The following is a 21,816-nucleotide window of genomic DNA, read 5'->3' as shown; positions in this document are numbered from 1 at the left end:
TGATTTGCCACTGAGCTTCACCCTAGGCCCTTTTTAAAAAAATCTTTTGAGACAGTGTTGAGAGCCACAGCTGAGTCGGAATGGCCCCTGGCATTTTGCCAGAAGTAATGGTTGAGAGGCGAGCCATTAAGATGATGCTGGATTGACTCAATTGTATATAGACCCCTGCTGTCCGACTCGGGCGCCCGCTACTTTGGAGTTCCCGTTGAGTTCTTGCGGGTTCCATGAGCGCGCAGCCAGGTGGTGTTCTGGAAGAGTTGGGGGGTGGGGGAGTTCTGGTTGGTGTGTGGTGTTCCTGGAGGCCGCGTGGGTGGCGTTCGGGAGAGTTCCCGGGGAGTGTGCCTGGAGTGCTGTTGGAGTTCAGGCAATAAAGCTTCCTGTTTGAAGATACAAGTGCTGTGTGGCGGCTCAGTGATTTGTGCCCAGCCAGATTGCGGCAAGACAGGGTCTCACTAAGTTGCTGAGGCTGCCCTCGAACTTTCAATCCTCCTGCCTCGGCCTCTGGAGTCCTGGGATTACAGGTGTGCACAACTGCACCAGGTTATAAAGTGGTCTTTCTCCAACCAGAAGTAGGACCTAGTCACGCAGGGCACAATGTCTAGTTTCTGCCTTCTCTCAGTTTCTCAAGGAAGTCCATCCAGGCATCTTCCTTATATAGCTGCCTCCCGGTGGCCACCCCCTCATGGGATAGCTATATGCAATGGACCTGACTTGTCCCGGGACCCCCACCCCACACAGATCGCTCTTGAGCACTACGTGTCCATGGGACGTGGGCATACTTCTCTAAACCTACCCTGGGTTTCCAAGCTCCCGGTCTCCCATGCCCCCCACCCAGAATTGAGTACACATGTCCCGGTGTACCCGCCTCCTCTGGCCCTGCAACCCTGCTTGTTATCTCGTGAGTTTTGCGTGCTGCCCTCTGTCTCATTGGCCCACACATTAAAATACATTTGACACACTCACCCCACTGAACATCGTGCCTACGACAGTGCACTGTAGAGCCCCAGCTGGTGAAATGCGAGCTAGTGCTCTCTGCCTCTGCCCAGCACCAAGAGAATCATACAGCATATGGTAGTCCAGGAGAAAATTAAAACACAAAAAGGTCAATAAGGACCAAAATGCAAAATCTGAAGCACAATCTCTGTTGAAGGCACATGGCTTTTGCACTCTCATGAAGCCCAACCCTGGTAAGGGAGGACCACGTTATGTGTTGAGCAGAGCTAGTCAAGCTATCTCTAGACTTGCAGCAGTAAGCAAAGTCAGCCGGGTGCCAGGGGCCAGGCAGAACCACCTCGCCACCTCAAAGACCCAGGAGCCAAGTGCTCTTGATGCCACTGGTGGTTGAGGGGTTGTTTGTTACCCAGCCGTATCTGGCTGCTGTAATTGTATGAAGTCAGTCTTCATCATCTGGACAAACAATGGATATTTCAAAGTGTTACCCTGTAGAATAGGACAATGATAATTCTAGTTTGGAAAAGTTTCCAAGCCCAGTGATCCAGCACTCTGTTTAAAGTGAGTTAATGAAGCACTCTTCTGACCACGCAGACATATTTGGAGACTGCCTAAGAGAACTTTCATCACTGAACAATGTAAATTTAATGGGAGCAAGTATAATGCTTTTAGAGGCAAGGTTTAGCCAAGTATTACACTATTCACAGAACATTAATAATCTCATTTAGTTTTCATCAATTACGCAAGGTAGAAGGTAATAAAATGCAAATTCCTGTCAGAAGATGTTAACCTACTGATGGTTACTCAAGGGAGCTAATTTGCAGATTCTCTTTAAGTAACAAGGTCCTTGGTTGGGGTCCCTGCTCTGTGACTGACTACGGAGGCCTGGAGTCTAACTGGTGCACCTGAAGTCTGGAAAGCACACGGGTCAGGTGGCTTGGCACAGAGAAGCAGGCCTGGGTGCCCCACTTCTCTTGTGAATTCTGTCTGGGACAGTCTTGTGGTTTCCTAGTTCTCTGCTCCTGTGGCCGTTGGTGTAACAGTGATGGGAACAGAAGGGCTTTCGCCCAGGCATTCTTACTGATTCTGACACATGAGGCAGCCAGCCAGCTTCTGAAGACAGCGGCCACGGGGAGCAGGGCCAACGCACCGTGCGCATGGCAGTCCTCCTGGCCACGGCCGTCCTGGGCCTCCTGAGAGCCAGGCAGAGAGCAGGGAGCTCCTGCCACACAGGTCGTGACACTCTGGGCAGGGCTGCTGCTTCCAGGGGCCACGTCCTGGTTATCACATAGTAATGGTCAGTGCACACTTGTCACTCCTGGTGGCAGGGTGGGAACAGGGAGGAGGCCTCAGGCGTTTTGTACAGATGGAGCTCACAGGCTGCCTTCAGAAGCCGGAAAGTGCCACTGCACATTAGCAGGCACCACGGCCTCTGCAGACCATGAAGGGGTTTGGGACGTGTTGTCCAGGGTCCTGGTGGCCTTGTGTCCTGGAGAGGCCAGTGGCCACATGGGACAGGCTGAGGTTGCAGTCTGGCCTGACAGGGTGGCCCCTCCCTAAGGTGGTGAGCATTTGAGCTGGCGACAGCCAACAGTTCTGCTGCTCCCTGTCTTCAAGGAGACTGACGGGGGGTCTCTCCCCCTCGCTGCGCTACCCCTCGCTCCTCACAGCAGGGCACGGCGCTGGCCTCATCACAGGGTGATTGTTTCCTCCTGGTCCTTCCCAGTGCCCACGGTCACTAGCACCTTGGGTCGCTCCTTTTTGTAGTCTACATAAGCAACAAACTGCCCAACGCTAAAGGGCCCCTGTCTCCACGGGCCAGACCGGCAGCCTTTGGCCTGGGCGTCACCTTGCCTGCTGAATGGACACAGGTGAGAAATCAAAAGAAGTCGCCATAAAGAGTTCAACCAAGCAGCCAGGACTCTTTGAGTTAGGGCAGGAAGAAGACTCATGCTCATTCCTGAAGTAAGAGTAAATCACACTTTCTGTCAATTTTCTTCAAACTGTAGAGAACACAATGTGGCAGTTATACCAGTTATTGTGTTTTTTCTGTAATTTTTTTAGTTGTATATGGACTCAATGCCTTTATTTGTTTTTACGTGGTGCTAGGATCGAACCCAGTGCCTCACACTTGCGAGGCAAGTGCTCAAGCACTGAGCTACAACTCCAGCCCTCAGTTATTGCTTCTAATTATTTAATTATTTCATTGCAAAAATAAATAGGAATATAATATACATTTATTAATCAAATAAGACAAATGATTTCTTTATTGATCTGTGTGAGCTCTCCCCATAGTAAAGATACTTTCTTTACATACTTGTTGAAAATATTTTATTTCTGATTTTTTTTAACTTGGGGGCCTTCTGACACCCAGATTTCCACATTTTTACATGGCTAACCCTTGGATCTTCTCCCTCAGTAGCTCCTCAGTCTTCATCACAACTCTAGTCTTGACCTCGTTTTTATCACTCAGGTTTCTTTCCTCCTTCCCTTTCTCAGTTGCCCCCTGGGGATGGAGCTCAGGGCTGTGCACTTGCTGGGCAGTGCTGCCCCCGAGCTGCGCCCGTCCTGACAGGAGCAAGACCGCACTCTGCACTCCACAGTTTCACAATGGCTTCCTTGAGATACAGTCCACGTGCCCTGCACGCCGCTCACTTCAGTGATTCTCACACATTCAGACAGCACACTCAGCCACCACCATGATCAGCCTAGGACGCTCCATCAGTCCAGAGGAAGCCCCACCAGCCACCGCCCACTTGACCCCAGACTCTCCAGTCCAAGGCAACCGCTGACCGTTCAGCCTCTATGGATATGCCTGTTTGGGCGTTTTATATAGAAGGAGTCCTGTGTCCTTTGTGACTGGCTTCTTTCACTCAGCACATTATTTTCAAGGTTCATCCACATTGCAGCACGTATCAGTACTTCGTTTCTTTTTATTACCAGTAGTATTTTATGGTATTAGATATTCTATATTTTATGTACCCACTTGCCAGTTGATGGGCACCTGGCTATCATAATGCTGCTGTAAATATCATGCCCAGGTTTCTGTGTGGACGTAGGTTTTCAACATCCAGGAGTGGGCTGCTGGGCTGCGTGGCAACCCTGCAGACTGCGCGGGAACGGCCAGGTTGTTTTCTAAGCAGGGCACATCCTCTCGCCCACCTGTGGGTGTGAGTCCTTCCTGATCCCTGGGCCGCCACTGACCTGTGCTTCCCTGGAGCTTTGCCTTCCCCGGGATGGCCTGGGAATAGAACCGCCCGACGAGGAGCCGTGTGTTGAGCCTCACCTATGTGCATCCCATGCCCCTTCCTACGGGTATACCAGTTTCCCCAGCTGGGGACATCTAGATTGTTCCAGTTTTGCAAGATTCTAAATAAAGCTGCTGTAAACATTGGCATACAAATGTGTATGTGAACACAGGTTTCATCTCACTTGGGTAAAAATGTAGGAGAAGAATCTCTGAGTCAGACTGTAAGTGTATGGTCAACTTTATCTTTTCCACAATGGCTATGCTCATTTGCACCCCACCAGTTTGCATGAGAGATCCAGTTCCTCAATATCCTTGTAATTTGCATTATCCACCCAACAACTTTAACTATTGTAATAGGCATGTAGTGGTATCTCACTATGGTTTTAACTTGCATTTTTCTTGTATTAGTCTACTGACAAATGATGCTGGATCTTTCTGCTGGCCAGCCAACTCGATGAATCTACTAAAGACTGATTGCACAACTCTCTGAATATACTAAAAAAAATTGAATTTTGGTTTGAGGCATTTTGGTAACACATCTTTTCAAAAACCTTTATCCATATTTTAGGGCATTGGTTGTTCTCTTAATTGTTGACTTTGAGGAGTTATTTGCATTTCTGTACACAAACATGACTTGTAAATATTCCTCCCAGTCTGTGACTTATTTTTCATTTTTATAACAGGGATTTTCAGAACACAAACTTTTAATTTTGAAGTCCAATTTATTAATTTTTTTAAAAAGAGTCATACTCTTGGTATCATATCTCAGAATTCTTCGTATAACCCAAGGGCAAGGGTTTCTCCTGTCCCCAAAGCTGTTGTGCTTCACATCTAGGCTGTGACATATCACATTTACACTCCTGCAGTCACTGACACTCCGTATTTGTCTAAGGCCCGAGGCTCACTGTTGGGCCTGGGGAGAGCTACTTTCCATCAGACTCTACTGCCTCACGAGTTAGGTTTCTGTGATGTGATAGGGCCTACTGTGAAGCTATTTTCCTGCATCATTGGTCTGTTTGATGATGCCATGCTGGTAACACACTGTCTTCTTAATTACTATAACTTCATAAACTTAAAAATATGTACAGTATAAAGTAAACACTTATATACAGTATAAGGCTCCCGTTAGTGATAAATACATGGAATCAGCACATTAGCTATATGTCATCCATGCTCCTAATCAACCTCGACAAGTTCAGCCATACCATCAATAAATATATCTCAATTAGAACAGCAATGCTTTGTAAGGACAACCTGTGTTGGCACAGAGGCAAACATACAGCAAACATTTGGAATTTTAGCTCATGTGTCAGTAAAAGTATAGATTATTTGGCAAAACTTGTTTCAAGTTATTAAAATATATAAGACAAAATTCATGATTTTTTTTTTCTTTCTGGTCACTTAACTGTCAACGAATTAAACAATCACCATCACCACCAGGAAAATAAATTAATACTATTTTAAATTTTGTTTCAATATTCCATACACATTTTATTAATAACAAAATTGGAATGAAGCAGAGAATAATATATTTTCTCTATATGACTCTGACTCTCTGAAGGGCATAAATATACCTCTGTACCAAGGCCCTCAAGAAAGCACATGGCATTTAGGGACTTCCTGTGAAAATGCTATTCTAAAATGTTTATAAAATCAACCATTTTTTTCATTCTTGACCCCATTTGTGAATGTGGTAGAATGCTTTAAAGGTAAAATGTTGGATTTCAGAAGGAATAGGAAAAGGGCCAAGGACCAGATCATCAACAGGATGAAGAGAGGCTCTGAGGGATGCCACGGAACCCACGGGGACTGCTGTATTCAAAACCAGGACTCTGCCCACTCTGGTCAGCTACAGCATGCTCTGCTCACAGTAAGAATAAGTTCGGGGCCCTCGTTTTTATTAAGGCCTTTTGAGCCACTGCAACGTAAAGAGAAACCTTGTAAAACTAGTCTCTATCTTACGCAGAAGTCATTTTATTCTCCCTCCATTAAAAATGCTTAGATTTGCAGAGGGCCTCTATGGAGGTGGGGCCCTCGCATGTGAATAAGATCAAGTCCCCATGAGCAGATTAACTAGAGAAGATCTGTAGCTAGAGAAAATCTGCTTCTCTGCTTAGAGCCTTTCCTAGGCTTCCCAGTGCTTCCAGAATGAGTACAAACACCTGCATCTGGGGAGACGGTCCCTTCCAGTCGCCCTTTCTATTTACGCCCAGCACGGACAGACCTGCGCTGTGCTGACATGCCCAGGCCTTTGAACTCGTGCACCCTTTCTGTCCCACCCTCCTCCAGGGAGTGGGTGCTCCTCCTCAGGGATTCCTAGCAAGGTCTGTGTGTGGCACCCTGGCACCCATTTCCCCGGGTATTTATTCTCTCCCTTATCTTTGTGATTCTAGTGGTTAGCACTGAATAGCAGCCCCCCCAAAAAAGTTTACTGAATGAATAACGAACATCAGGATACATTCTAGAACAGTGTGAACTGAGAATCTGGAAATACCAACACAGTGAAACTGAGAATAATTCTTTAAAAAAATGCATTTACCTGAAACACTGCGAAACAGTATAATTTCTCAAAAGTCAGTTACTTTGATGGCACTCAGGGAAAGCTCTTGCCCTTGGTTTTCAGGAGTCAGTTCGTTTTTGTGGACTCATGAGTAAAGGTGACAGACAGTCTTTACTTCCACCTAAGAGAGGTAAAAGTTGGGGGGCTCAGTAAACCTGGGCCTCCGATAGATCATTCAAGCCCTCACTGCTTTCATGTCCCTTGATACTGGGTGTGGAATAAAAGATGCTTAAAGCAACTCCTGAAAAATCACTCTGGTAGAGCCAGGCACGACGGTACACACCTGTAGTCCCAGCAACTTAGGGGGCTAAGACAGGAGGATCCTAAGTTCAAGGCCAGCCTCAATGAGGTGCTAACAACTTAGTAAGACCCTGTTCAAAATAAACAATGAAAAGCACTGATGATGTGGCTCAGTGGTAAAGTGTCCTGGGTTCAACTACCCAGTATCAAAACAAAAGAAGGAAGAAAAAGGGAGGAGGAGAAGGAGGAGGGGGAGGAGAGGGAGGAGGGGGAGGAGGAGGGGGAGGAGGAGGGGGAAGAGGGGGAGGAGGAGGGGCAAGAGGGGGAGGAGGGGGAGGACTGGGGCTGTAGGTCAGTGGTACGGAGCTTTCCTCTCATGTGTGAGGCACTGGGTTCAAGCCCCAGCACCACATAAAAATGAATAAGTAAAATAAAGATATTGTATCCATCTACAACTAAAAATATTAAAGAAAAGAGAAGCTATGCTGTAGAAATGAGGTAACACGCTGGGACGCAGGGAGTCCACAGAGCTGTCCTCAGAAGGCGGAACTTGACTAATGTGCTGTGAATCAAACAGGAGCCCAGAAATGACTTCAGGAAATAACTGAGGGGGTAAGAGAAATCATGGTAGATCTTAGGTCAGAAAATGTGAAGTAAAATTTCTCTTTCATCTTTCCCAGCGATGGTGTGGATTAGCCATCACAGCTCTACACGTGCTGGGATGATGTGTAAGAAGTCTTTGAGACTTGCGGTCAACACGGTAGCCTGGACCAATACTGGAGACCCAGACATGTTTAAAACAGAGGAGACAAAGTCAGATTGTGGAGGTGGAGAGGAATCCAAGAAGAAAACAAGCCTCACAGGACCACTAAGGAAGACTGCAGTGCGAGGACCAGACTATCCGCAGCTTCAGAAGAGAAGCAGTGCAGGCTACTGCCCCTTGCAGCGGGGGCAAGGATGTGTCTGCCTCCACCCAGGCATGTGAGAGGAGACACTGGCCCAGGTCCAGGAGGCACAGCTGTATGCTGAGGATGTCTGAGAGGACGGTCATACGCTGATTAATGCCGGGAACGTAAATATGCATGTTAAAATCGAGTAATCACTCGAGAATACAAACTGAACGTATAACCTTCCTCTAGCTAGCGGATCAGTGACAAATAGCAGCGAAGAAAACAAAAAGGAAAGAAACAAGTAAGAAATAAGGCTGTGAATGCTTCAGTTCAAATGCATTAGTAATTGCAATACAAATATATCGAACACACAAGTGTAGACTAGTAGTAATAGTCGTATATTTATTAACATACTACTCATAAAGTATTTAGCATTTTATGCCATGGAAATACTCATTGTTAGACACAGCACAGAATAGTGCTCATACTCGATCCTGGTTTAGTGTTTTCCAAAGACCTTTAAGAGGACTTGTTTGAAGTCTGTTCTGGAAGCACTTTAAGTCTAGCCCTTGGTTTTGCTTTACTATATCATGTTCACTGAGTTCTTTTTCTCCCAGCAGACTCAAGATGGCAGCCCCCAGCAGAACAAAGCACCCAGAGCTGGGCGCGGCCACGCCTCAATCCCAGAACTCAGAAGCTGAGCGAGAGGTCCTGAGTGGAAGGGCAGCTGGGCAGCTGTCTCAGATCGAAAATAAAAACCGCTGGGGATGTGGCTCAGTGTTAGAGCGCCCTGAGCTTAATCCCCAATGTCGTCAAAAAAAAAAAAAAAAAAAAAGATAATAAGTAAGATGAGCGCCCAGGTCACGGAGCTTTCTGGGCTTGTTATGTCTCACCATCTATTTAGCATTAACAGGACTGAAGTTGGAAAAGGAGGAGGAGAATGATGGCTTCGGCTTCCAATTTATTTTGTCCTTTGTTCTGTCTCTTCAGAAGTTGAACTGAATTCCACTGTACACTGCAGATGCCGTGTTAAAAATGCAAAGCAAAACTGTGAATCCAACAAAATTTGTTTGCCCATCAGACAGTATCTGGGGTCATCCTATGTAAAACACATTTTGCTGTTGCTTCGAGAAGACAGTACTGTGAGGCCGACAGGTCTGTGGCAGCTGACTAGCGCAGCGGGTGCCCAGCGGTGCTGGGACAAGGAGAGTGGGCAGGGCCGTCAGCAGGAGGTGGTCCAGCGCCCTGTGCCCTCCCCTCCGACATCAGCTTGCTGGGGCTTCTGCACAAGGCTTCCCTTGAGAAGAGCATCTTCCCATGAATGAAGGCAGCTGGGAGAGGCTGAACGACCAGGTCTAGACCCTGTGCCACAGTGAAGCAGAGGTTCAGAAAGACCAGAGAGCAAGAGCACAGGAGGGCAGGGCCGCTCAGCCTCTTTCTCCAGCATTCTCTGCTGACAATCTGCCTCGGCCCCTTCTCCTACAGAGGAATCCAGAACCATGCTGGGTGTCAGGGCTCAAGACACCTGTGGACTATGGCCTCAGCTCTTGGGCCTTCGACTTCATGGAAACTAGCCAGGAGAAAGTTTTAAGGGGTGCTAAAGCCATCAACAATTTTTAAAAAATATTTTGTTTATTTAGTTGTAGTAGGACACAATACCTTTATTTTATGTTATGTAGTGCTGAGGATTGAACCCAGGGCCTCACACATGCTAGGCAAGCGTGCTACCATTGAGCCACAACTCCAGCCACCCCCCCACACACACCCCTACCTCACCCCCCTCCCACTGCCGCACCCCCTGCAACAATTTTTGATGTGGCCAATAAACGAGGAAGGCATGAACAATATAACCCAAGGGAAGAAAACAGATACAGAACTCACAGTCAGAGTAGGTGAAATCTGGCCACCATTTATTTTTGACATAAATGGCCTTACGTTTACTTTAAATGTGTCCCCCTAAAATTTACATGGAAACTTAATCACTAATGGGATAGTATTAAGAGGTGGGCTGAGGAGACTGGGTCATGAGAGGAGAGCCCTCATGAATGGATCCCAAAAAATCTAGAGGAAACTAGCTAGGTCCTTTTTTGTCCTCTAGTCCTTCTGCAACACGAGGCTACAGCAACAGGGTTCCTAGCAGAATCTCAGAAGACCCTCCCCAGATGCTGAATCTGCTGCCTTGATCTTGGGCTTCCAGCCTCTAGAATGGTGAGAAATAAATTTCTATTGCTATGAATTTCTCATCTGTAAGTATTTTGTTATAGCAGCACAAATCAACTAAGATATACACCATTAAAAATATTACCTCTGGTCTGGGGATGTGGCTCAAGTGGTAGCGCGCTCACTGGCATGCGTGCGGCCCGGGTTCGATCCTCAGCACCACATACAAACAAAAATGTTGTATCTGCCGAAAACTAAAAAAAAATATAAATAAATATTTAAAAAATTCTCTCTCTGTCTCTCAAAAAAAATAAAATAAAAAAATAAAAATATTACCTTTTCCTAGAGCTTTGGGAAGCAAATAGATAATCAATTTGCTAACATAACCTAGATTAACTTGATAAAGGTGCCAACCTTTTCTTTCATACCCGAACAGAGTTTGGTAGTGCCAAGGCCATTTTGTTGTCTCCAAGACCACCTTCGGGTTCAATGATCCACCAAAAGGTCTCATATGACTCAGTGAAAGTGCCATGTTCACACTGTGGCTTATTGCAGTAAGGAGACAGACCACATGAGCCCCAGGAGTGCAGGCTTCAGGGCACCTCACCCACACCTCCAGGTCCACTCCTCACTGGGTGGGCTCATGCCCTTATTCTCCAGCCCTCGCACTGCTAGGTGATGAAGGTGGTCCCCCGTCCCTGGAAAGACAAAGGCACTCTGACCAGAAAGCACATTCCAAGGGCTGCAAGCCCACCCCAGGAGCTGAGGCAAAGACCAGGCCTCTTTGCCTTTGCAAATGTGCAGATCATGAATGATATCACTGTCTTAGGTCTGTTCTCAGAGCTAGAGCAGAAAGCCCAAGTGGGGCCATTTGCCCAGCTCCAGCTCTAGAGCTGGGAACTCTAAAGCAGGACAGTGGCATCTGGGGAGGGCCTTGGCACTGCTGGCCCATAGCAGAGAGCCCGCCCCGGAGCTAAGAGACATCAGTGCTCTCACCGGGCCCGACCTCCCCGCACCCTCGCTTTGGGGTTTCAAGTGTCTAACCCATGAGCTTTGGGGCACATTTAAATAACAGGTGAGGACAGAATGTGCATTAAGAAACACAGAGTAACAGAATTTATTATTCGTTCCCTTTATGAAGTGGGTGCCCCCCACTTGGACACCTCCAGGCATGAATGTCTGAAGCCTGACACTAGAACAATTACTTCCAGATCTTTTCTATAGTTAGAGCATTGGTGATTCCCCCAAATGAACTCTGCTGTGTTCACTCATTAGCCAAACTGCTGCAAAGGAAGTGGAAAGCATACTAGAAACAGGAGGCCCAGGGCTCCTTGCTGTCATCTCAGCAGTAGAATGGGAGGTACAGTGAACCCAGCGGTCAACAGCTGTTACCAACCTGTGGCTAAAAAAGGAAACGGCATGAGGAAGGGGGGATGGGTATTCTCTTGGAGTATTACCATTTTAGAAAACTCAGTATAAGGTGGAAGAAAGAAAATAATACCAATACTAAAACACAACAAATTAGAGAAATGCAAATCAAAACTACTCTAAGATTTCATCTCACTCCAGTCAGAATGGCAGTTATCAAGAACATAGACAACAATAAAGTGTTGGTGAGGATGTGGGGAAAAGAACACTCATACACTGCTGGTAGGACTGCAAATTGGTGCAGACAACATGGAAAGCAGTATGAAGATTCCTTGGAAAACTGGGAATGGAACCACAGTTTGACCCAGCTATCCCACTCCTCAGTTTATACCCAAAAGATTTAAAAACAGCATGCTACAGGGACACAGCCACATCAATGTTTACAGCAGCACAATTCTCAATAGCTAAACTGTGGAACCAACCTAGATGCCCTTCAGTAGATGAATGGATAAAGAAACTGTGGTATATATACACAATGGAATATTACTGAGTATTAAAAGAGAGAAAAAAATTATGGTATTTGCAGGTAAATGGGTGGAGTTGAAGAATATCATGCTAAGTGAAGTAAGTCAATCCCAAAAAACCACATGTCAAATATGTTCTCTATAAGTGGATGCTGATCCATAATGGGGGGGAGCATGGGAAAAATGGAGGAACTTTGATTGGGCAAAGAGAAGGAAGGGGTGGTGAGGGGGCATGGGGGCAGGAAAGATGGTGGAATGAAATGGACGTCATTACCCTAGGTACATGAATGACTGCACATGTGGTGTGACGCTACATGGTGTACAACCAGAGAAATGAAAAGTTGTGCTGCAATTGTGTACAATGAATCAAAATGCATTCTGCTATCACATATACCTAACTGAAATAAATAAATTAATGTAAAACAACAACAAAAACAAAGAAAGGTACTTTGCACTGAGAAGGGTTTTTTCACATTTTTATGGGTGCATTATAGCTGTTAATAACGTGGGATATAATACAACACAACAATGTAACTTAGCCAATATTCACTCCCCAGCACCCCCCTTCTCTCCACCTTGCACACCTTGGGCCCTTTCTTCTACTGATCTCCCTTTTTCATGAGACCCACCCTCACCTTTCTTTTCCTTTTTCATCTTTAGCTTCCACATATGAGAGAAAACATACGACCCTTGACTTGTGAGTTTGGCTTATTTTCACTTAACATTATGTTCTCCATCTATTTTCCTGCAAACGACATAATTTCATTCTTCGTTACAGCCTAATAAAACTCCATTGTGGTATATACCACATTTTCTTTATCCATTCATCTCTGGATGGACACCTAGGCTGGTTCCAGAGTTTGACAATTGCTGCTGTCAACACGGTGTGTACAGACCACTGTGGTATGATGACGTTGACTCTCTGGGGTCAGTACCAGGAGAGGGGAAGCTGGGCCAGGGGGTGGTTCCATGCCCTGTGTTTGAGGAACCTCCGTGCTGATTTCCATAGTGGTGGTTGTAATTTACAGTCCCACCAACAGTGTAAAAGGGTTTTTTTTCCTCCACATTCTCTCCGTATTTATTATTTGTATTCTTGATGGCTGCCATTCTGACTGGGATGAGATGAAATCTCAGTGTAGTTTTTAATTTGCATTTCCCTAATGGCTAATGATGTTGAACATTTTTTTTTCATATATCTGGCCATTTGTTTTTCTTCTTTTGAGAAGTGTCTGTATAATTCATTTGCCAAATTTATTGGAGTTTTTTTTTTGTGTAAAGTTTTTTGAGGTCTTTATACATTCTAGCTATTAATCTTCTGTCAGAAGTGAAGTTAGTAAAGATTTTCTCCCATTCTGTAGGTTCTCTCTTCACAATCTTGTTTCCTTTGCTGTGCAGAAGCTTTTTAATTTGATGTCATATCATTTAACAACTCTGGGCCTTATTTCCTGAGCTTTAGGTGTCCTAAAGAGAAGGTCGTTGCCTGGGCGTATATGCTGGAGTGTTGCCCTGTTTTCTTCTAGGAGTTGCATGGTTTCTGACTTAAATCCGCGGTCTTTGATTCATTTTGAGTTGATTTTTGTGCAGGCAAGAGATAAAGAATCTAGTTTCATTCTTCTACATATGAATAACAGTGTTCCCCGCACCATTTGTTAAAGAGGTTGTTCTTTCTCCAGTGCATGTTTTTGGCACCTTTATCAAGGATCAGATGACTGTAGATGTGTGGGTTTGTCTTTGTTTCTTCTATTCTGAACCACTGGACTGGTCTATGTGTACTTTTTTGTTGTTGTTGTTGTTGTTAGCAGGAATTGAACTCAGGGGCACTCGACTACTGAGCCACATCCCCAGCCCTATTTTGTGTTTTATTTAGAGACAGGGTCTCACTGAGTTGCTTAGTGCCTTGCCATTGCTGAGGCTGGCTCTGAACTGGTGATCCTCCTGTCTCTGTGCCAGTATCAATCAGTTCTTGTTAGGATAGCTCTGTGGTATAATTTGAAGTCAGGTATTGTGATACCCCCAGCAATGCTTTTTTGGCTTAGAATTGATTTGACTATTCTGGGTCTTTAATTTTTCCCAATAAATTTTAAGACTGTTTTTTTCTAATTTTGTGAAGAATGTTATTGGTATTTTGATGGGGATTACATCAAATCTGTATATTGCTTTTGGTAGTATGGCCATTTTAACGACATTACTTCTGGCTATCCGTGAACATGGGAGATCTCATCTTCTGAGATCTTCTTCAATTTTTTTTCTTTAGTGTTGTATAGTTTAATTGCAGAGGTCTTTCACCTTCTTAGTTAGATTTATTCCTAGGTATATATTTTTTTTTTTGAGGCTATTGTGAATGGAACTGTTTTCCTGATTTTTTCTCAGCAGATTCATTGTTGGTATATAAGCAAGCTATTGGTTTTATAGGAAAGTATGTTTATTTTGTAACCTGCTACTTTGCCAAATTTGTATATTAGTTCTAACAGAATTTTGGAGGAGTTTTGGGATCCTGAGGAAGTTCTTAAATTTGTGCTAATAATGTATTAAAGGATGCTTAAACAGTGGAATCTAAAAAAACTGAGTTATTTACCATAAAGCATATATATTTATTTTAGTTGTTGATGGTTCCTTATTTTATTTGCTTATTTATATGTGATGCTGGGAATCAAACGTAGTGCCTCATGTGTACAAGACAAGTGCTCTACCACTGAGCTACAACTCTAGCACCTACCATATAGTTTTTTTTAATATTTATTTTTTAGTTGTAGTTGGACACAATACCTTTATTTTATTTATTTATTTTTATGTGGTGCTGAGGATCGAACTCAGGGCCTCACGCGTGCTAGGTGAGCGCTGTACCGCCGAGCCACAACCCCAGCCCCTACCATAAAGTTTTAAAGAAAATAAATAAAAGCTAAAATGCCTCAGTATACCTACGAAAAATATATTAACAAGTTAAAATACTTAGAAAAAAAAGATATAACTTAAATACAATGAAATGGTGGGGAAAGAAATGTGAGAATGGCCTTTACCAGTAGTTAACTTATAGATCCTATAAGCCGTTTCCTCATCTGTAAAATTAGGACATTAAAGGAGGAAACGAGTCTGGTGTGGTGGCATTCTTCTGTGATTCCAACAACAAATCCTGTCACAACTAAAAATACATGAATTGCCCAAGTTTCTATGGTGAGGCCATGGGAATTCAAAGCTCTTGACATTTTGATTTCCAGAATAAAAAGTAGAACAAATTAAAGGCAGACTGAATTAGATCCCAAATATCATCTGTCCGTTACCACAAGATAATATCCAAGACAGAACTGATTTTACAGCAAGAGTTCAAAGACAATTCTACACCCTTCTTTGGTAATAAACACGCCAATATCACGACCTCTACTCTCAAAAATCATCTCCATGTTCTGGAAACTTGCTTTGGTTGCTGGTTAAAGCAGAGTCCCAGCCAGCCTTCCTTCACTCTCAGTGTAGACATCTTCTAATCTTCCCTTGATGTCTGAGTCTCCCCAAAGCATGAGTCATGAACACAGGGCTCAAAAAATGGTCACAAAGTGACCTCTGTACACTGCCAGGTGCACCCCAGGTCAGGAGTAAGTGTAGCGCCAGCCCCCAGCCCTCCTGCACTCCCTCTTCCTCCCCAGAGAGAACCTCTACCCTGCATCCAACACTTTGGCTTAGCTATGCCTGTTTCCGAAATTACAAAGATGGAGTATTTAAGGCTATTTGTCTATATCGACATAAAATTCACCACTCTAAAATGTACACTCTAAATGTTTTTTAGTATATTCACTATGTTGTGTAATCAACACTAATTCCAGGATGTTTCTATTGCCAAAATAAACCCCACACCTGTCAGCAGTTAGTCCTAATTACTATTTCTCTTCTGTACCTGGCTTCTTTCACTCAGCCTTATGCTGGTGAGATCCCTTGCCACATTCAAGAGTCCATGTGTCTAAAAAAGACCTAAAGAGGTACGTACAGGTTTTTCTAGTTAATTTTGGTTCCATGTACAAAACTAGTAGTTTTGGACCCTGACTGCACACTAGCCTTAGCCAGGGAATTAAACAAAACAAAACAAAACCTGGTGTGTAGGCACCACCCCACAATCAGAAATTAAAACCTAAGGAGTGATGGGGGTATGTTGAGGCATTGGTAATTTTCTTATCTCTAAAACTATTCTCATTAAACCCTCTCTTTTGGTGCATTATAGTCATGTATAAAAGTGGGGTTCATTTTGGAATATTCATAAATGCATATATTCTGCTCCATTCAATCCCTGTTATTTCCTCTTTCCTGCCTTCCTCTCTTCCCTTGATCCCTTTCTTTCTTTGGTAACAGGGATTGAAGCCAGGGATTCTTAACCACTGAGCCACATCCCCAGTCCTCGTTTATATTTTATTCAGACACAGTCTCACTGAGTTGCTTAGGGCCTGGCTAAGTTGCTGAGGCTGGCTTTGAACTTGCAATCCTCCTGCCTCAGCCTCCTGAGCCGCTAGGATTACAGGTGTGTGCCACAGTGCCCAGCTTTGATCCCCTTCCTCTCTTAGTCTTTCTTCTATTTATTTTTAACTGGTGCATTATAGTTATATATAAAATTGGGATGCAAGGTGACATATTCATATGTGCACACAGCATGATTTGGTCAACTTCACTCCCCGGCCTTTCCCTTCCCTCCTCTCCTGCTTGGTCCCTGGCTTCTGCTCTGGGGCACAGGTAGTTTTAAAAGCTCCTTAGGGGGTCTCTTTGTGTAGCTAGGGTTAAGAAACTTACCTGATCAGGCTTCAATTAAAAGATAGCTTCTGGCTCTGGGGATCTGCATTTTGACAACTGGCCCATGAGATTCTCAAAGTTTCAGAATCTAGAAACAAATGATTATTTGAAGGAAATAAATGATTGTATGAATAGAAGCCTATTACTTTTAGACAAGAAATACTAATGCTATTTAAAACATTTAAACTATGTTAACAAGAACCCATTTTAACCTCCGGTTCAGCTAAGTGGTGAGGGAGGGGCTGCTGCCTGCTCCAGTGCTATTCACCATTTACCCCAGGGGAAGCCTGCTGAGGAGTCTGCTCTGAGGTCAACACAGGAAACACATCTACTGTTTTGGGACATCAAACCAGTGCTTAATACTGTCAACAGACTGAGTGTCCCAATTCACTTGCATAGCAGACTGCGTACAGAGAATTTTCTTCACATCACCAGATAAACATACTGGGAAAATTTCTAATGTGACTGCCAAGAAAAATGGCAAAAGAAATGGGGGGAAAAAAATCTCAGGAAAAAAAACTTAAAAAATGGGGTTGGGGATGTGGCTCAAGTGGTAGCGCGCTCGCCTAGTGTGCATGAGGTACTGGGTTCGATTCTCGACACCACATAAAAATAAACAAAGATATTAAAAAAAAAAAACCCTTAAAATCACCTGAAAAAAGACTTTGTTACATATTGTGGTATATAATAGTATCAACTTTACATTTTTTCCGGTCATTTGCTCCAGATGGAGGTGACTATGTACACTTGGGGGTGAGGCTAGTTCTTTTTATACTCATCCTCAACTTACAGGGCTTACATCCTGACGAGCTCATTGTAAATGGAAAGTGCATTAACACACCTAGCCTAGCCTAGCCCACCTTGAACACGCTTGAAACACAAGCATTTGCCTACAGTGGGGCAAAATAATCTAACAAAATATTTCACTTTATTGTTCTGGGTACTAGAGAATGAACCCAAGTGTACTTTATCACTGAGCCACATCCCACAGCCTTTTATTTTTTGAGATAGGATTTCATCAAGTTGCTGAGGCTGATCTTCACCTTATGATCTCCTGCCTCAGCCTGAGGAGCTGCAGGTGTGTGTCCTGCTCGAAGCCCATGTTGTGATGAAGTGTTGAACACCCTATGTGGCCCATCAAATACCTGCACGCACACACGCTGGCAACACAGCGTGTGGTGACAAAGTTCCCTATCTTGGCATTTTCAGCTTGCCGTTCCCTGCAGAGCATAGGGTCCACCCACATGACTGCTGGCTGCAGAAAGCCACCTCACCCTGATGGTACCCTAGCAGCCCAGGAAAAGAGGGAATCCAAAATGTGAATAAGTCTCCACTGAAACAGCATTGATTTTGCACAAGGACAAGTGGAGCGGCAGCAAGGGGGCGTGTCCGCATCCTGGGCATTTTCAGCCCTGAGAATGCACCGCACTCCCCAGCAAGGCAGTGGCTCCGAGGCGCTCTTGGCAGCAGCACCTCAGTCTGAGCCCACAGGCTTCCCCTCCTCAGCTGGGCACTCTTGGAAAACCAGTTTCTATTACTTGGTATATTAGCCTCCGTGCATTGAGTGGTATTAGTTGTTTGAACACACCAACATATTTTTAAAATACATGATGATTTTACACTTGCAGAAAAAGTGTGAAAATATCCCCCCAAATCCCACGTGCCTCAAGTCTTGGTCCATTTCCTGCAGCTGTAACAGAATACCACACACTAGTGATTCAAAGAAGAGAATTTACTTCTCACAGCTCTGGAGGCTGGGAAGTCCAGGATCAGGAGCGGCCTTGGAGGACGGGGCCTCACACAGCAGAAGAGTGGAAGGGAGGATCCTGCTTAGGGCCTTCAGGAGGCGGGAGCTATGGGGACCTAAATACCCCCACCAGCCCCATTCCAACACTGCTGCCCCCGAGATGAGTTCCAGCACTTGATTCTGGGGGGACACAATCACACCACGGCACCCCACGTCTATCTTCCCTTACTATTAACATCTTACATTACTCTGGCACATTTGTCACGATTAATGAGCCAGTATTGATATGTAAGTATTAGCTCAAGTCCATATTGAGTCCAAATCACTCTGATTTCTCTAGTGTTTCTTAACATCTTTTCTTTCTCTGCTCTGTGACCCATCCAGGACATGTTATATTCAGTTGTCCTGTCTCCTGTGAGCTCTGCTTGGCATGAACAATTTTTTTTTCTTGGTACTGGGCATTGAACCCATGGATGCTTTACCACTGAGCCACATCCACAGCCCTTTTAAAATATTCTTTATTTTGAGACAGGGTTTCACTAAGCTGCTGAGGCTGGCTTTGAACTTGTGATCCTCCTGCTTCAGCCTCCCAGGTCGCTGGGATGACAGGTGTAGCCACCATGTCCAGCACTGTTTTGTTTTTATGATCTTGACAGTTTTGAGCAGTGTCAGATATTTTTCAGGAAGCCACACACTAGATTCCATTATTACATGGGGAAAAAAAAAATCTGACAAAGCAATTCTGGAAGGAAAATAAATGTTGTGAAGATGGTTCAAACTATTAAAATCAAGTCACAGCAACTTGAACAACCGGTCTTAGCCTTCACAGAGATACAACACCAGATGCAACCACCATGATGAGCAGTGGCAACTGTCATTTCTGAACATTAGAACTTTACAATTAAACAGCAATTCCTTCACATTCCAATCTTTGTCACTGTTTAGAAACCTTTGTTTTTTAGTTGTAGATAGACACAATAATTTTTACTGATTGACTGACTGACTGATCGTGTGGTGCTGAGGATGGAACCCAGAACCCAGGGCCTCACACCAGCTAGGCAAGCCTCTGCCACCGAGCCCTGCCCCGCCCAGGGAGGGATTTAATAATAGGGCCGCACTGTCAAGACAGATAGGGTCATTCAGGAAGTTATTTCACTCACCAATGGCTTCCGGGTGATAGTAACACCATCATAATGGTCTGAATCTATAATTGGCCAATTTTTGAAACTGTAATATTATAAAAATGGTATGACTTTTTGGTAATTAATTTTTACTTAAAAACTTAAGAATTATGGTGAAATGTGACAAAGTTCCCTAACTTGGCATTTTCAGCTTGCCGTTCCCTGTGCTGCGAGGTCTGGCCTCACACTGCCTCAGGAAGCACCCATCCGACTAGCTGCTCCCCTTCACGTGCCTTTCCCTACCACTCAGAACCTCCCAGGGCTGAAACTGGCAATGAGAATTCAGAGCAGGCAGGTGAGCAGGAGAGACTTCCCTCAACCTTGTATGTAAGGGGAGATGCCGGCCCAGAGAACCCCCTCCTGCAGAGCCAGCTTTGTGGACTCACACACACAGCAACAAAAGGATCTGCCCAAGGGCCTTTGCCCTAAATCCCTGCTGGCAGACCTCTGCCAACCTCTCTCCTCCAGGACTGTAAACCTGTGGCTAAGCCCTGAGAGCCACGGCGGACGTCTGCCACCTGCAGGTCAAAGGAAAGCGGCATCTTTGAGTTTTCAGAGCGAGCTTTGGTGGAATGAAGGGTTTTAGAAGAGAAACTGGACACAGGGAGACTTCTACCAGCGGGGTATTGCCTTAATTTCCAGCATTTTTAGGGCGATGAGTTTCTAACTACATTCTTTTCTTCATTAGTGTACAGCACTATGGTGTCAGAAAAAATTATGATACAATGCTGAGCAGTAGGACCTCATGATCAGAAAGGCATGGAATGCTTCTAGCAATGAGAAGGAACATGGACCTCTTTCTGCTCACACTTGCTCATCACAGCAAGAGTTACCTGAATGATGACGTTGGGACAACTGAATAACCACTGGAAAAGTTTAGAGTCTTTAAATAGTCTACTAAAATAAATTCCAGATGGCTTAAAAATGTAATTAGAACAACATAAAAATGTAATTAGAAAATATAATTAGAACAAATAATTTCTAAAAAGAAAAAAAAATCACTGTTTTCTCCCTCATTAATGGTCAAAGAATGTTTAAGTAAAAGGAAATAGCATTCTCACCCACACTGGTCAAACAGAATAAAAATGATAACATCCAGGTTGACAAGGGTCGGTGAAGCGATATACATGTGTACGCACACACATTGTAGAGCCTTTTGGAGAACAATCTGACAAGAATATTTCAGAGTACCTTAAAGATATCCGTGATACCTGTTGGTCCATTTCTAAGAATTTTTCTAAAGGAAATAATGATGACTAACAGGAAAAATTCAGCTATAAATACACTTATGATGGCCTTGTTCATAATAACTTCCACACTGGGTCTGACCTCAATGTCTGACAGGTCACAGGCTAAGTAAATCACAGCAGTTTACTGTGCTGGAACAAGTGATGCTGGATGATTTTACAGGACTCTGGGGATAGGATACTGGGGAAAGTACTTGAGAGACTAATGGACAGAAGTAGATTATACACAGCATGCGCGGCAATCCCATTTTTGGACTATAAACTCCATCTCCATATCTAGACACACAGAAGCCCCTTGGGAAACTGTACCCCAAATATTGACAATTATTACATGGGTATGTGGGAAGAAAACAAAGGGACCAAGAAATTTTTTTTAAAATGGAGTACAGAGCAGATACACACACACACACACACACACAGAGTTGTTGTTGTTGTAGAAGTAGTAGATGGACACAATACCTTTATTTTTATTTATGCATTTTTATGTGAGGCCTGCAAAGCCACGATCATGGAAACCATGGCACTTCCCCCGGGACCGGGACTCCTGGAGCCCACCACAGCCTTCCTTCTCACTAAACTGCGCCTTCTAGAGGAGAACACGGTATGAACAGGTGAGCCACAAACTGCCCTCTGCTCGATGGCTTGGCCTTCCAGGGGGACCTAGGGTGACTGGCCCTGTCTCACTCTTTGCAGTTCGGCCATTTAAGCAATCGTTTAGAAAGAAAAATGGCACAAGACAGGTCTGTCTTGGGCCTTTGGCCGTCTGAGAACGGGGAGCTCCTTCACTGAGGCTGGGGGACTTACCGCCTCACTGCACCGCTCCCCCCAGTTCTTTTCCGTGTTCCCATTTCATGACCTGCTTGCCATCTGATACTTGATATCGTTTTGAGACTGTACTGCTTTTCAGAAACTCTGTTCCGCATGACCTAAC

General features: G+C 44.5%; 1 protein-coding gene across 10 annotated transcripts in view; it reads right to left on the bottom strand.

The window, feature by feature from the left end:
* Positions 1-21,816, bottom strand: part of Bbs12 (Bardet-Biedl syndrome 12) — a 53,578-nt gene that overhangs the window by 20,515 nt on the left and 11,247 nt on the right. The window contains exons 4-8 of one of the 10 annotated variants that reach the window (XR_009226982.1): positions 16,711-16,798; positions 11,359-11,453; positions 10,466-10,749; positions 10,197-10,305; positions 6,741-6,882 (exon numbers count right to left, since the gene is read on the bottom strand). The gene's annotated coding sequence lies outside the window, so the exon portion shown is untranslated. The other 9 variants (XR_009226983.1, XR_009226990.1, XR_009226987.1 and 6 more) reach the window with 9 other exon arrangements.

Source organism: Marmota monax, unplaced genomic scaffold (assembly GCF_021218885.2).
Source record: "Marmota monax isolate L192 unplaced genomic scaffold, Marmota_monax_Labrador192_F-V1.1 WCK01_AAM20220418_F8-fsc00776, whole genome shotgun sequence".
NCBI classification, from domain to species: domain Eukaryota; kingdom Metazoa; phylum Chordata; class Mammalia; order Rodentia; family Sciuridae; genus Marmota; species Marmota monax.
This window is presented reverse-complemented; position numbering and strand designations above follow the sequence as displayed.